Source organism: Phocoena sinus, chromosome 4 (assembly GCF_008692025.1).
Source record: "Phocoena sinus isolate mPhoSin1 chromosome 4, mPhoSin1.pri, whole genome shotgun sequence".
NCBI classification, from domain to species: Eukaryota; Metazoa; Chordata; class Mammalia; order Artiodactyla; family Phocoenidae; genus Phocoena; species Phocoena sinus.
In genome coordinates, this window is record NC_045766.1 from 61,633,233 (window position 1) to 61,647,535 (window position 14,303).

The window sequence follows — 14,303 nt, forward strand, 5'->3', positions numbered from 1 at the left end:
TTTTGATTTGCATTTCTCTGATAATTAGTGATGTTGAGCATCTTTTCATGTGCTTATTGGCCATCTGTAAGTCTTCTTTGGAGAAATGTCTATTTAGGTCTTCTGCCCATTTTTTGATTGTGTTGTTTGTTTTTTTGTTATTGAGTTGTTTGAGCTACCAAACATTATCTTTAATCATAGCACCAACCCTGTAGGGTAAGTGTTACTATCCTTTTCATCTGCCTCAGGTTTGGCAACAAGGGTTGGTCAGGGGCCTGGAGAGAATCCCATTATATTAAAATATGCATTATCTTTGGGTTTATTGTATATGATCTTCAAGGTCTTTTAAAATACTAATATGCATGCACTGAATGGGTATTGAAATTTCAAGACAGGAGATATGATCTCTGAGATATTTCATCACTCTTTTCCTCCCTGTCATACAAAAAGGTTTTTTTTTCTTCAGTACTCACAGTAAGGCTAATGCCATGAGAAGATTGTTCTTTATGTTTTCTGCCTTGACAGCCTATGATTTGCTTAACATGTTATTCCTGTTTCCATTGAGGTTATTTCTTCCTTCTCTTATCATATACAAATGAGCCTGGTGTGTTATTATATATCTTAACACTAATTTAAATTCTGATGATAATTGGAACCACTCTCTTTCATTCTTCTGCATTTATTGTAAGGAAACGCTTCCAATATTCTTACTTTTAAATCCAAACTGCCTCATATAAGGGAGTGCAATCGTCTGACTCTATTATGTATTCTAATATAGTTATGCTGGAGCATTTATATATCAAAATGTACATTATTTCATTATGGATCATTTTTATCTCTCCTTTTGCTTTCACTTAGGATATGAAAATGAGAAAAGCCATCCATGACACCTGGGAGTTGGCCTGGCACTCACTGCTCAGCATTGTGTTCTCCTGTTGCACATCAACAATTTCACAGATCGCCAGTATGAGACGAAGCCACTCTGAGACCTTGATGGATCTAGACAAAAACAAGAACACCCTGTAATCATGTCTGAACACAGACGAATGTGATCGTGGTCCAAACCAGAGAAATGACTAAACATCTCCCTATCTTGGCTAGGACATGTGTCTGCTGCTCCTTTACAATGATACCTTTAGTCTTACTCTAATCTACCCTCCTTCTGGGTCACTTTTATCAAAAGACCCAACTGTAGAATGATTCCCACTTCTCAGCAGCATCTAATCCAAAGCAAAGCACCACTTCCATGAATCCTCCTGAAGGTCACCTAACAAACCTAAATCCTCCAAGTCCCTTCTACCACATTTCCCTGTGGTGCATATTCTCCCTCCTTGCAAAGAACAATAGATTTAACTTATTCAACTGTAAGTGTGTTCCTGAGGGTCTCTGGCTGGGAGGCATTGACAGATATTATAGTGTCATCTATCTATATATCATCTATCTATATATCATCTATCTATCTCTAGTCTTTGCAATCATGTATGTAGACAGATTATATTATCTATGAATTTCAGTTCAAGATAGTAAAGGACCTTTACAAAGTATTTGTTACAAAAAGAGGGTATTGAGTTTGGTAGGATCATTGATAGTAATTTTCTGAACTTGACTCTGTCTACAGGTAAATCATGGTATGCTGTTTTGTCTGCATATAAATCCTGTGTGTGAATGTAGGTTTCACACAGGATGTCACTTAAATAGGCAGGTAGTGTCAGATTACAAAAAAAGAAAAACAAGTCCTGAAACTAAATACGGCACAACCTACTCTGCTTTGCAGCTTAAGAAAAATGACTGGTTAAAGACAACCAACCGAACAGGAAAAGATATTTGCAAATCATAAGTCTGATAAGGTACTAATATCCAAAATATGTAAAGAACTCATACAACTCAATAGTAAAAAAAATAAACAATCTGATTTAAAAATGGGCAGAAGATCTGAATTTTTCCAAAGAAGACACGCAGATGGTCAACAAGTAAATGAAAAGGTGTCCAACGTCACTAATCATCAGGGAAATGTAAATCAAAACTACAATGAGATATCACCTCACACCTGTCAGAATGGCTGTCATCAAAAAGACAAGAAATAACAAGTGTTGGCGAGGATGTGGAGAAAAGGGAACACTTGTGCACTGTTGGTGGGAATCTACGTTGGTGCAGCCACTATGGAAAACCATATGGAGGTTCCTTGAAAAATTAAAAATAGAACTACCATGTGATTCAATAATTCACTTCTGGGTATTTATCCAAAGGAAATAAAAATACTAATTAGAAAAGGCATCTGCACCCCAATGTTCATTGTAGCATTATTTAAAATAGCCAAGATATGGAAGCAACCTAAGTGTCTGTCAATGGATGAATGGACAAAGAAAATGCAGTGTATATATGTACAATGGAATATTATTTAGCCATAAAAAAGAATGAAATCTTGCCATTTGCAACAACATGGATGGACCTTGAGGGCATTACGCTAAGTGAAATAAGTCAGACAGAGAAAGACAGGTACCGTATGATCCCACTTACATGTGGAATCTAAAAACAAACAAAAAACAAACAGATCCAAGCTCATGGATAGAGAGAACAGATTGGTGGTCACCAGCGAGGGGGTGGGTGAAATGAGAGGAGAGGGTTAAAAAATATAAACTACCAGCTATCAAATAAATAAGTCATGGGGATGTAATGTACAGCATGGGGGTACAGTTAATAATACTGTATTGTATATTTGAAAGTTGCTAAGAGGGTGGATCTTAAAAGTTTTCATCACAAGAGGAAGAAAGAAAGAAAAGAAGGAAGAAAGAAAGAAAAGAAACATGCCTGGGAAGGGCCTGTTTGGAGTTCCTCTTGTCTGGCAGTGCTCTGGTTTTGATCCCTTTGTCATTGCTCCGTGCTTCTTGTTAATCGGACATTTGGGGCACAGTTGTCTGGTCATTAAACCTTGTTATTCCCATTGAGGACATTCACGTATCCCTATCATTTGCCTTTCAAACTTGTGCTTTTTCTTCTGACGAACTGTCACCACATCTGGCATCTCAACCATCTTGCCAGAAACTGTTAAATAACGAGTGAATAGAAGTGTTTTTATGACCTTGCGGAATGAAACTTTCTTTCTTTCTTTTCAAATGTTAGCGACTAAAAAAGAGGTTGGGGGCACTTAGGAAATTTTGAGAAGCCCCAATGATGATGATAAATGATGTTTTACGAATGAAAAAAATGTCTCTGCTTAACGTAGGCATTGTGTTTCCCAACTTCATACTTCTTCCTGCCCACACCCTCCCCCAATCAGCATGCTTTTGCCACTTGCTGGCTGCCTTGGTGCACAATGGAGAGCAATTTGTCAAGGAAAGTTTGCTTTTAATAGGGTGTAGGAGGAGGTGGTGTAGACACTTAGGGCTAAACATCAATATATGAACTAATCAGGTCACTGTCACCTCCCACTCTAGATCTGAGAGCGCCAGGGAGCTTTGTTTTGTTCGCCGATTCCTCCCGAGTGCTTAGAAGGAGCTGGAGAAATAGTGCACGCAGAAAAGATCTAAGAATCCGTCCATCCATCAGTGACTCATCCATCTCCCTCCTCATTTCCCCAGATTAGGCGTGTAACCTCTGGGTACCTGGGGCCGGTCTGCCTTCGTCCGGCCGGGCGTGGCATAAGAAGGCTCAGCAGTGCTGGGGCCTAGCTTTGGGCACCCAGGCAGAACGCGAAGCTTCCTCCCCCGCGCAGCCTCTGCCTCCCGAATCTGGTGTGGTGCCAGACGCTGAGGATACAAACGATCCAGGAGGGGTGGGTACACCACCCCGTCTGGACACTCTTCCGAGTGAGCTGCGAGGCCGGACCTCCAGGCTGAGGCAGGAAAAGAAAGTGCGGCGCGGTGGGAGGCGCGCCCCTCCCTTGGGCGCCCGCTGGGGCGGGCAGACACGCCACGCGCCGCAGCGTCCCCGCAGCCCCTCGCCTGCGCAGAGGTGGGCTCCAGGCTGAGTTCCTGACCTCCGCCCCAGTCCCTAGGAGGGGAGAGGAACTGCGTAGGGGAGAGGGGCCCTGGCACCCCGGCCATTCTCAGGCCGGAACCCCTTTAACAAGAGGGTGGCCGTGGAGCACATCAGGCACAGCCGGGGGCAGCCTGGCAGAACTGGGCTCCGTGCGTTCCTCACGGTTTACTAGATAGTTCTGTGCCCTTAGTACAGTTTTAATTTTGATTTCGTTGAAAAAAAAAATCGAGCGTATTACCCGTGTTCTTTCTTTTGTACATGATAAAACAATCAGAAGTACAAAGGAAGTTAAATGTCTCTCCCAACTCTGTCTGCCAGTCCCCACGCTCCTAGATTCTGTCCCAAGACACCAGGACAGGTTGATGCGCTAGGCAGTGAGGATGCTGCCACGCGGAGATTGGTCCTTGAGGACTGTGTCCCTGGAGAGTGGGGTTGCTAGGGGAAGTTAAGGAACTGTTTTCAGGAGGGCGGAGGGCCCCCGAGGGCGGGCGCACAGTGCTGGGAGAAGGACGTTTTTTCCTGGTTGGGGGAGGAGGGCCTCTATGCAGTCTTTAAAGAATTGCGAATTAGAGAGGAAAGCGGCCTCGTTACCAGGGACACCGTTGGCAGTGAGGAAGGCGGAAGGGTAATCTCTGGACTCTCCTGGAAACTGGAAGGCCCAGAGTTTGTGGGTGAGGGGAGAGAAGAGAGAGGGAGAGGGAAAGGGGAGGCGGGGAGAGAGAGAGAGGCTTGTGGGGATGGGGAGGGGTACCTCAGAGGGGGCTTAAGAGGTTGGGGACTTGAAACATAAACCATTATCCTTCCTGTGGTCCCTTTTGTACCCACAGGCTATTGAAGAGAGAGGAAATATGATGGTAGACACTCAGTAACCCGGGCTAATGAACTAGATAGTTAACTGTATACTGTTCAACCATCAAACTGGAATAATGCCCACTGTGGTCCTGTAATTAACTTCCAGTCCCACCTAACCAAGATACTAGTAAAATCCTCAGGTGGGTGTGATGTAGGTTGATCTCAGGTGGCCTCGGCCTGCAGTGGCTTGAAGCAGGGTTTCGGTTCCTGGCCAGAGATTGAGTTTGGGTCACGGCAGTGAGAGAGCTGAATCCTAGCCACTAGACCAGTGGTCAGTGACAAGGCCATGGCCCTTCAGCTTTGCAGAAAAGAATTCCCACAAAGACGGAGAGTAGTGAAACAAAGTGTTTATTAGGAGGAAAAGGAGTACAGTACGGGTGGATAGACACACAGGTGGACTCAGAGAAAAGAGTCGTGCCCTCATGGTAGTTTAAATCACTTATATGGGGCATTTCTTCCAGGTTTCCTTTGGCCAACCTTTTTTTTTTTTTTTCGGTACGCAGGCCTCTCCCATTGCGGAGCACAGGCTCCGGACACGCAGGCTCAGCGGCCATGGCTCACGGACCCAGCTGCTCCGCAGCATGTGGGATCTTCCCGGACCAGGGCACGAACCCATGTCCCCTGCATCGGCAGGTGGACTCTCAACCACTGCGCCACCAGGGAAGCCCTGGCCAACCATTTTAAATTGCCTGGTTCTGAGTCTGTATTTGGTATATCTCAGGATCCTCCCATGTGTGCTCTCGCATCTCTCAGGTAAGATGGCTTCCAGAGAAGAGGCCTATGGGTAGCTTAGCATCACTTCCCTTTTGACCTCCAAGGAGCTTTCTAGTCGGGAAGGTCTCCTTGACTTTGAGAATGAGAAATATGTGGTCTCTTATCTCTTATCTGGGCGGGGCCCAGCCTCCTCTCTCAATTGTCCTGCTATTTTCATATTCGAGTATCGGTCCACAGGGAACGAACTCCAGCTGTTTACCCTGGGCGGGGAGGGTGGGGGAAGGGGGCTATCTATCTCCTACCTCAGGGGGACGTCCTTGTCCTAAGCATGTGCATTTCTTCCCATGATTTCATCATCCAGTTTTACTTAATGATGTGTACCAACGCTAGCACTTTGTTGATGCAGCTTGGGCAACACTATGGGGCAATGCATGACCAGTTCCACTAGTAACTCGTAGAGTAAGTTCCCTCCCAGTGTCCTGGGGACCATCCTTCTCTGGAAGGGGAAGGAGGAACTGGGAATAAGAAAAAAGGCTTTGTTTGCTACTCCCTTTATTAAAACAATATCAATATTTAGTATCTATGTTACAGCAAGGTCCTGGTTTTCCTCGCATCTCCCTGGCTACTCTTTCTTGGTTTGCCTCATGAGTGCCTGCCTTCTTTTTTCCAGTTAGGTGTGGTGCCTCCCAGAGTCCCGTTCCAAGCCCTCTTCCCCGTACCCTATCCCTCAGCAATCTCACCCATCCGCATAAATGGCTTTAATGCCCATTTATGACTTTCAGATTGCCCTCTCTACCCACCCCTTTCTCTTGAGCTCCAGACAAGTTCATCCACCTGCTTCCAGAACAACACCTTGAACTTCATGTCTCCATCCAGAATTCATCTCTTCTTCTCCAGACCCCAGTGTGGATTTCATTTTCTCAGTGACTGCATTTACTTTCTTCCTCAGCTGTACAAGCTTTGGCTTGTCCCACCGTCCCCAATCCCCCCGACCCTACTGACCTCCAGCCGTGATGTCCTGAGTGGGAACCTCTAAATCAGCTTCCTAGTCCTTGCACTTTTCTTCTCATCCAGCCACCATCACCTGTTAGTCTCCTGACTGGTCTCCCTGCTTCCAGGTTTGCTCTCCAGGCCTCACTCCACATGGAGCCTGAGTGATGTTTCCAAAATGGAAATCTGATCATTACTGTCAGCTTTAGGATAAATGCCAAATGCCTTCATGTGGCCTAGAAGGATTCTGACCCTTGTCTGCCTTTCCACCTTCATGGTTCACCACTCCAAGCTCAAACACGGAGGTCCAGTCATCCCACTTTCATTCACTTCCTTCGGTGTTTATGCAATTACCTGGGGACTTTTCCTATGGCCGTTTCCCTTTTTCCTGACTGTTTCCCTTACAGCTCTTCCCTTGGCCATATTCATCCTTCAGGTCCCTGTGGTGACATCACTTTTCTAGGAAGCTTTCCCTGATTCACAAGTCTGGATTAGCTGCCCCTCATCACAGTCCCTTTCAGACTGTACTTACCTTGCTGTTTATTTGCCTTTCTTCTCCCACAACCATAATGAGCTTGAAGGCAGGGACCTGTGCATCTGGGTCACGTCATTATTCTCATGTCCCAGCATGGGGTCTGGCATATAGTATCAATATATGCTCAATAAATATTGAATAACTGCTTGAATGAGTAAATGAAAGAATTGAACATGTGAAAATAGATGAAAACCAATCAAAGGAGAACAAGCAAAGGCTTTATATTCAGGGCTTGCTATAGCAAGGGAGTTAGCCACCTTTATTTGCTTTTTGGCAAAGACTCAAAGACAGGCAGAGGAATGGGAACGCTTCATAGTGGGAAAAAAAAGAGAAGGCATCAGTTATGCCTTGATTGGAGGCTGTTGGCATAGGGAAGCTGCAGGCTGGCTAACTAGAAGTGGGGTATCATGTGATTGCTTAGGGGTGCATATTTGGCTTTCTTTGGTTGGTCCTAAGTTGGAAGCAGGGCAAAAATTAGGGAAGCTGTTCATTATTAGTCAGGTCCTTCCCATTTTGGGTCAGTTGTTATAGGGGTTGTTATTTGGCTACCTGGACTGGTTAGTAGTGCGTGATAGCTGACTTTCTACAAGTCTGATTTATAGATAGCAGGCTGGCTTCCTGGGCTGGTTGCTGCAGGTTGTGGGTCAGAGTTTTATTTTTATATATGGTCTGGTCATTGCGCATATGTGTATTCAGAATCTCAAGCTAATATGTATTGAGCATCTACTGTACACCATACTGCGTATTAAGTGTTGTTTATGCAGAACCTTATTTATTTCTCACAGTACCTCTGTGGGGTAGGTATTACCATGTCTGCTTAACCCCGATCACTTCCTCCTTTGAAGCTGATATTAGTCACATTTTCTGTCTTCTGGCCATCCTTGATACCTTACCACCTCCCCCTCCTCCAAATTCGCCGCAGACTGGGCTCTGAGTTCTTCTCCGGCCCAAGGTTGCCATCTTCCGAGCATGTCAGTATCCTTACTCAGTTCCTTCCCACAGCACTAGACTCCCAGTTCTGGATTTCCTTATCTTCAGTGACCTTCACCTGCAACACTTTTCAGTCAGCCATGCCTTGGTCGTCAGGCACATCAGTCAACTTCAGCAGGAAAGGCCTCTTCTCTGATATGTATACCCTCCCATCCAACCTCTTAGTGTGTTGAAATACATTCTACCCTTTTAGCCCTGCCAGGCAGTAATTAATTCTGGGTAAGAGCATTATGGTAGATTTCAAAATACTTTAAACTACTTTTTGTTATTTTCTAAGACGTCTAAAATACGTAACATGAAAAAGAAAAAAAAAGCCTCTAAGCTTATTTTTTTTAATTTAAAAACAAGTGTCACCTACCTGCACACCCGTCACTCTGTCATTCTCCTTCTGGAGGATACAGGGAAAGGATAAAGTCCATAGAACATTGTATAGTTGTAGTCAGACTGCAGTCAGAACCAATAATGGTGGAGTTCCTTTAAAATGAAGTCACTGTTACTCTTTTGGAAGGTCTGCAACAATCATGACAAACACAGTTGACATAAATCACGTTTGAGTGGCCACGTTCCATCATGCTGAGTGTGATGGTTAATCAACTTGGCTGGGCCACGGTACTCAGTTGTTTGGCCAAACATCAGTCTAGATGTTGCTATGAAGGTATTTTTTAAAAAATATTTATTTATTTTTTGGGCTGAGTCTTTTTTTTTTTTTTTTAAATAAATTTATTTATTTTATCTTTGGCTGTATCGCGTGTTCGTTGCTGCGTGCGGGCTTTCTCTGGTTGCGGCACGTGGGGGCTACTCTTCGTTGTGGCGCGCAGGCTTCTCGTTGTGGTGGCTTCTCTTGTTGCGGAGCATGGGTTCTAGGTTCACGGGCTTCAGTAGTTGTGGCACGTGGGCTCAGTAGTTGTGGCGCATGGACTTAGTTGCTCCACGGCATGTGGGATCTTCCCGGACCAGGAGTCAAACCCATGTCCCCTGCGTTGGCAGGTGGATTCTTAACCACTGCGCCACCAGGGAAGCCCGCTGTGCTGAGTCTTAGTTGCTGCATGAGGGATCTTCCTTGCAGCATGTGGGATCTTTTTTTTTTGAGTTGTGGCATGTGGGATCTAGTTCCCAGACCAGGGATTGAACCGGGGCCCCCTGCATTGTGAGCGTGGAGTCTTACCTACTGGACCACCAGGGAAATCCCTGTGAAGGTTTCTTGTTTTGTTTTGCGGTACTCGGGTCTCTCACCGTTGTGGCCTCTCTGGTTGCGGAGCACAGGCTCCGGATGCGCAGGCTCAGTGGCCATGGCTCACGGGCCTAGCCGCTCCGCGACATGTGGGATCTTCCCGGACCGGGGCACTAACCCATGTCCCCTGCATCGGCAGGTGGGCTCCCAACCACTGCACCACCAGGGAAGCCCCCTGTGAAGGTATTTTTAACAAATGTGTTTAACATTTAAATTAGTATACTTTGAATATGCAGATTACTCTCCATAGTGTGGGTGGGCCTCATCCAATCAGTTGAAAGCCTTAAAAGAAAAGTCTACGGTGTCCTGAGGAAGAAGGAATTCTGCCTCCAGACTGCCTTCAGACTCAAGATGGCAACATCAACTCTCCCCTGGGTCTCCAGCCTGCTGGCATGCCCTGAAGATTTTGGACTTGCCAGTCCTCAAGTTCTCATGAGTCCATTCCTTAAATTCTCTGTATGTCTATCCACATCCTATTGGTTCTGATTCCCTAGAGAGTCATGACTGATTCGCTGGGCAAAGGCCAGATGTGCAGGACAAGAATTCCCGCACACAGCACAAATGAAGATAAACAGGACCCACCTCTGTAAATTACTTCCCATCTCTCTCCTAGCCATCGGTTTTCTGCACCTCCAATTACTCCTCTTTAAGTCAGGCCCAGCATCTGATAAGACTTATTTACATTTGTTGACTGAGGGATTCTACTTTAGCAGGTGGTTCTCAGCCAGTGTGTGATGTCATTAGCATTTTAAGCTTCTTGTTTCCAAGCTGAAGAAGTAAAAGTCTTACCATTATTCTTGAATAAAGCATGGTCTACTAACAGGGAAAGAGAGGTGTTTATCATAAGGCATCCTGAAAGTAAATCTGTGTTAAGTCTTCAGGGAGAGGGTGCAGCCAGATTTTATGGAGAAAAAAAGAATACAGAAATATCTAACTTTTGCTATTTTTCAGTGATAAGCGATCATATGGACCCCTTGTTATGGCCTCTCCCAGGGCTTTGGGCAGAAGATATAAAGTGAGGGGCCCTGCGAATTCCCTGGCAGTCCAGTGGTTAGGACTCGGTGCTTTCACTGCTGGGGGTGCACAAGCCGCTGGAAAAGCTGACTCTGTTTCTGGGCTTTTTAGGGTGGGGACAGAAAGAAGGGTGCTGACCTTTCCTTAGGTTGGTTCCTGCTTTGGTCGGGAGGAAAGCTGAGGCTGGCCTGGTTCCAGCTGCTGGAGGAAGACGTCTTCTCCTTAGACCCAGAATGTCGCTCCTCTGCAAGCCCAGCCCATGTGACTTGCCAGACCCTTGCCCCACTTCCATCCTTTCCCTTGCTCCCCTTCTTTGCTTTAACCCCTGTCCTACTGTTTCCAGGGCCTGTTTCCACACTCTTGCACCCTGCTTCTTTAGGGAGTGTCCAGGCATATTTCAGAGGACAATGTGTAGCCCATCTTGCCCTCCATCTGCAAATGCAAATCTCTCTCTGTGCTTCATAGAGATTTTCTGTCTCTGAGGACAGCATCTCTGACTGTGTGTGCCATGGCAGAATTGCCACTGCTTCATGTGTGGGCACTTTTCTCTGTGGTCCTTTGTCCACATCTATGGCCAGCATCTCCTCCTGTCTTCCTGCCTCTTCAGGCTTCCAAATGCTACGTTTATCATCTCACATAAGCAGACACATGCTATCAGAAGCAGTTTTCTAATTGTACCCAGGGATAAGTACTTTTATATAGTTTGCTTTCATATATTTCACTGAGTATGTGAATTTGTTAGCACCTCCTCTCCTCATTCTGGGAGGAACTCAGTGACTGGCTGGAAAGTTCTACAGGTTCCAGGGGCTGCAGTTTCCCTCTTGGCTCCAAGTCCCTTCATCTCCAGAACCACTGAGGTCATCTGTGCCCCATGTTTCATGGCGGTTCTTCCCCTTCTGCTCCCACCACCTGAAATCTGGGCCCTTTCTTTGGTCTTGCCCCAGAATCACTCACACAAGACACATGTACGTGTATCATAAGGCTTTACTGAAAGACTCTGCATAAGCAGTGGAGTTGTCTCATGTCACAGCAGAACCCAAACAACTTAAAATTATACAAATGTAATCCTCGTTTCTTACACCCACCTTTGGGAATTCCTCCCTTGCCTCCTTTCTCCCTGCTAAAGGAGGGCTGGAGGAAGACGTCTTCTCCTTAGACCCAGGCCCTCACTTGAGCCCTGCTGAACTGATTGCCACCCCCTTTCCCCTCATCCCTTACTCCCTGAGGCAGAAGTAGCCTCATCCAGTTTAGATTAGAAAACAGCAACAACAAAACCAGCTCTTCTTCCTGTTACACTTTAGTGTGAATAAAAAACAGAGAGACATGAAGAAAACAGAAGTCCTCACCACGATGTGAAAACAGAGCCCCTTCCCTTTCACACATTTCACCCCTTCAGCCGCTGGCAGCACACACATGCACACGCTAAGCCAGCACCGCCTCAGACACGCAGAGCCCTACCGAGTCCCCAGAGACCCTCCATCTCTCTCTGTTCCCTCATTTCATTTCTTCCTCTTGGATCCCAAAAGCTGTCAAAGAAAAACACTACTCCTGCTCTCACTTCATGTAAGTCCATGGTTAGGAACCATACTGAATAGCGAGACAGGAAAGAGACAGGCCTGGAGAGAACAGAGAGAGAGATAGCAGGAATCCTAGGGACTGGAAGGTTCATTTAGGAACAAGGAAGGCGACCCCTGTGATGGAAAGCCACACTGCAGATCCCAGGACATTTCTGCACTAGGCACACAGTGGGCATCCTCAAAACTCTCATTACAAAGGGTGCAGCACAGGGACAGATTCTATACCTAGACACCCCCATCTCGTAGTTGGGCCCCTGCCCAGAGCTTCTCAAGCTCTTCACTGCCCTCGCCTATGGGTCACAGGTGGTACTTGGCACCTGGGACCTTTCTCCAGGGGGAGAAGCGATCATGCCAGAGGCTGCAGAGGCCATAGATGGTGGTCAGCAAGGCAGCCCCTAAGGCCAGGTGCCAGCAGAAGAAGATGGTGAGGAAGGTGAGGTCCGTGGGGTTTTCCCCTCTCCAGGGCTGCCCCGAGGGCGGCGTGTACATCAGGATGTTTAGCTGCATCAGCCAGCTGCTGAGCACCAGCCCCATCCAAGTCTTGAGCACCCAGAGCTGGGGCTAGCTGGGGACCCAGATCTCGATGGCGAGCGCCAGGCCGACCGGGAAGGCAGGCACTGTGAACAGCGTGTGCACGTGTGTCTCCAGGGCGCCCTTGTGCCCGGCGTGGGTCACCACCAGCAGCACCAGCGCACGGAAGGCCAGAGCCTCGGCCGCCTGCTCCAGCTTCACACGCCTCGCACGCCTGGCTCGCGATGTCCACCACGCCACTGAGGAGGAAGGACCCGTACGTGGTGAAGTGCCGCCACTCGTCCTTGAACGTGAACGGTCACCGAGGGGCCTCCCAGTCCACCATCATCAGCCGCTTTGTTCCTGGCGGGTAGAAGAACTCGGGGAAGATGAGAATCAGGGAGAAAACCACCTTCCCCACTCCTTCCACAGGGACCAGCTGCCACCACCTGTGCCCTCGCTTCTCCCTTGGGGGCAGAGGGGCTTTGAGGAACCTCTGTCCCCGTAACAGGGCCAAGGACACCAGCACCGAGTAGTAGAGTGAGAAGAAGAAGAAGAAGATCCCTGCTACCAGGTGTCCCCCGAGGGTTCCCATGGTCTCAGTGTGTATGTCAGGGCCACCAGGGCGACAGCGGGAGATGAGCAGCAACCTCGCAGGCACCCCTCACAAGCAAGAGTGGCTACTTTTGAACAGCAGGGAGATCTGCCCGATCCAGCCCCACCCATGCTTCCCACACAGGGAAAGGTGTCCAAAGCATCTGAGTCACTCCTGGGTGGGACCTCTTTCGGAGGCGTGATGGTGGGCGTGCGTGCATTGCACCACACTTTGTTCCTTACTTAGATGCTAGGCCTGGGATTTCAACCTCTGCCCCTCACTGTAGGCACTGGTTTGCCCTTTCTCTCACAGTCTCTGCCCCACCCCTCCACAAGGAGAGGGGAGGGAAAGAGTTAGGTTCTCCAGGAAAGAGACTTCTCTTCCACTGACGGTCTCTTGGTGTCAGGCATGTTACATAATTTTTTTCTCATTTAACTCCATCAACATTGGGAGATTGGGATTGACATATATACACTACTGTGTATAAAATAGACAACTAATGAGAACCTACTGTATAGCACAGGGAACTCTACTCAATGCTCTGTGGTGACCTAAATGGGAAGGAAATCCAAAAAAGAGGGGATATATGTATACATATAGCTGATACACTTCATTGTACACCACCACATTGTAAAGCAACTATACTCCAATAAAAATTAATTTAAAAAATCCCTCAACAACTCTATAAGGAAGTTATTGCTAAACAAATTTTACAGGTGACATGAGGCTTGGCGGGTGGGGTGGGGAAGGGACATGCATGAAGTCCCTTCTAGCAGCCAGCACAGCAGAGGCTGGATGGGGACCGGGTCTGTTCATTTATCAGCACAGTGACTGAATTTCAGCTCCAACACTTGCAACTCACATGACTGCGAGCAAGTTACTTTGCCTTCCTGAGACTCGGTTTCCTGATCTGTAGAATGGGAATAATCATTACTTCCTAGGTTTGTTGTGAGGATTAAATATAGACATACCTTATTTTATTGCACTTTTCTTTATCAGGCTTTGCGGATATTGTGTTTTTTAAAAAAACTAAAGATCTGTGGCAACCCTGAATCAAGCTAGTCTATTGGTGCCATTTTTCCAACAGCATTCGTTCCCTTCGTGCCTCTGTGTCACATTTTGGTAATTTTCACAATATTTCAAACTTTTTGTTATTATTATATCTGTGATCACTGATCTTTGGTGTTGCTATTGTAATTGTTTTGGTGTTTTTTAGTAATAAAGTATTTTAAAATTATGGTATGTATGTTTTTTTTAGACATAATGTTATTGCACACTTAATAGACTACAGTATAGTGCAAGCATAACTATTTTTGTTTTTCGGCCGTGCCGTGCAGC

General features: G+C 46.6%; 1 pseudogene; it reads right to left on the reverse strand.

The window, feature by feature from the left end:
* Positions 1-12,085: 12,085 nt before the first annotated feature.
* Positions 12,086-12,965, reverse strand: LOC116752863 (annotated as a pseudogene).
* Between the last annotated feature and the right edge of the window lie 1,338 nt (positions 12,966-14,303).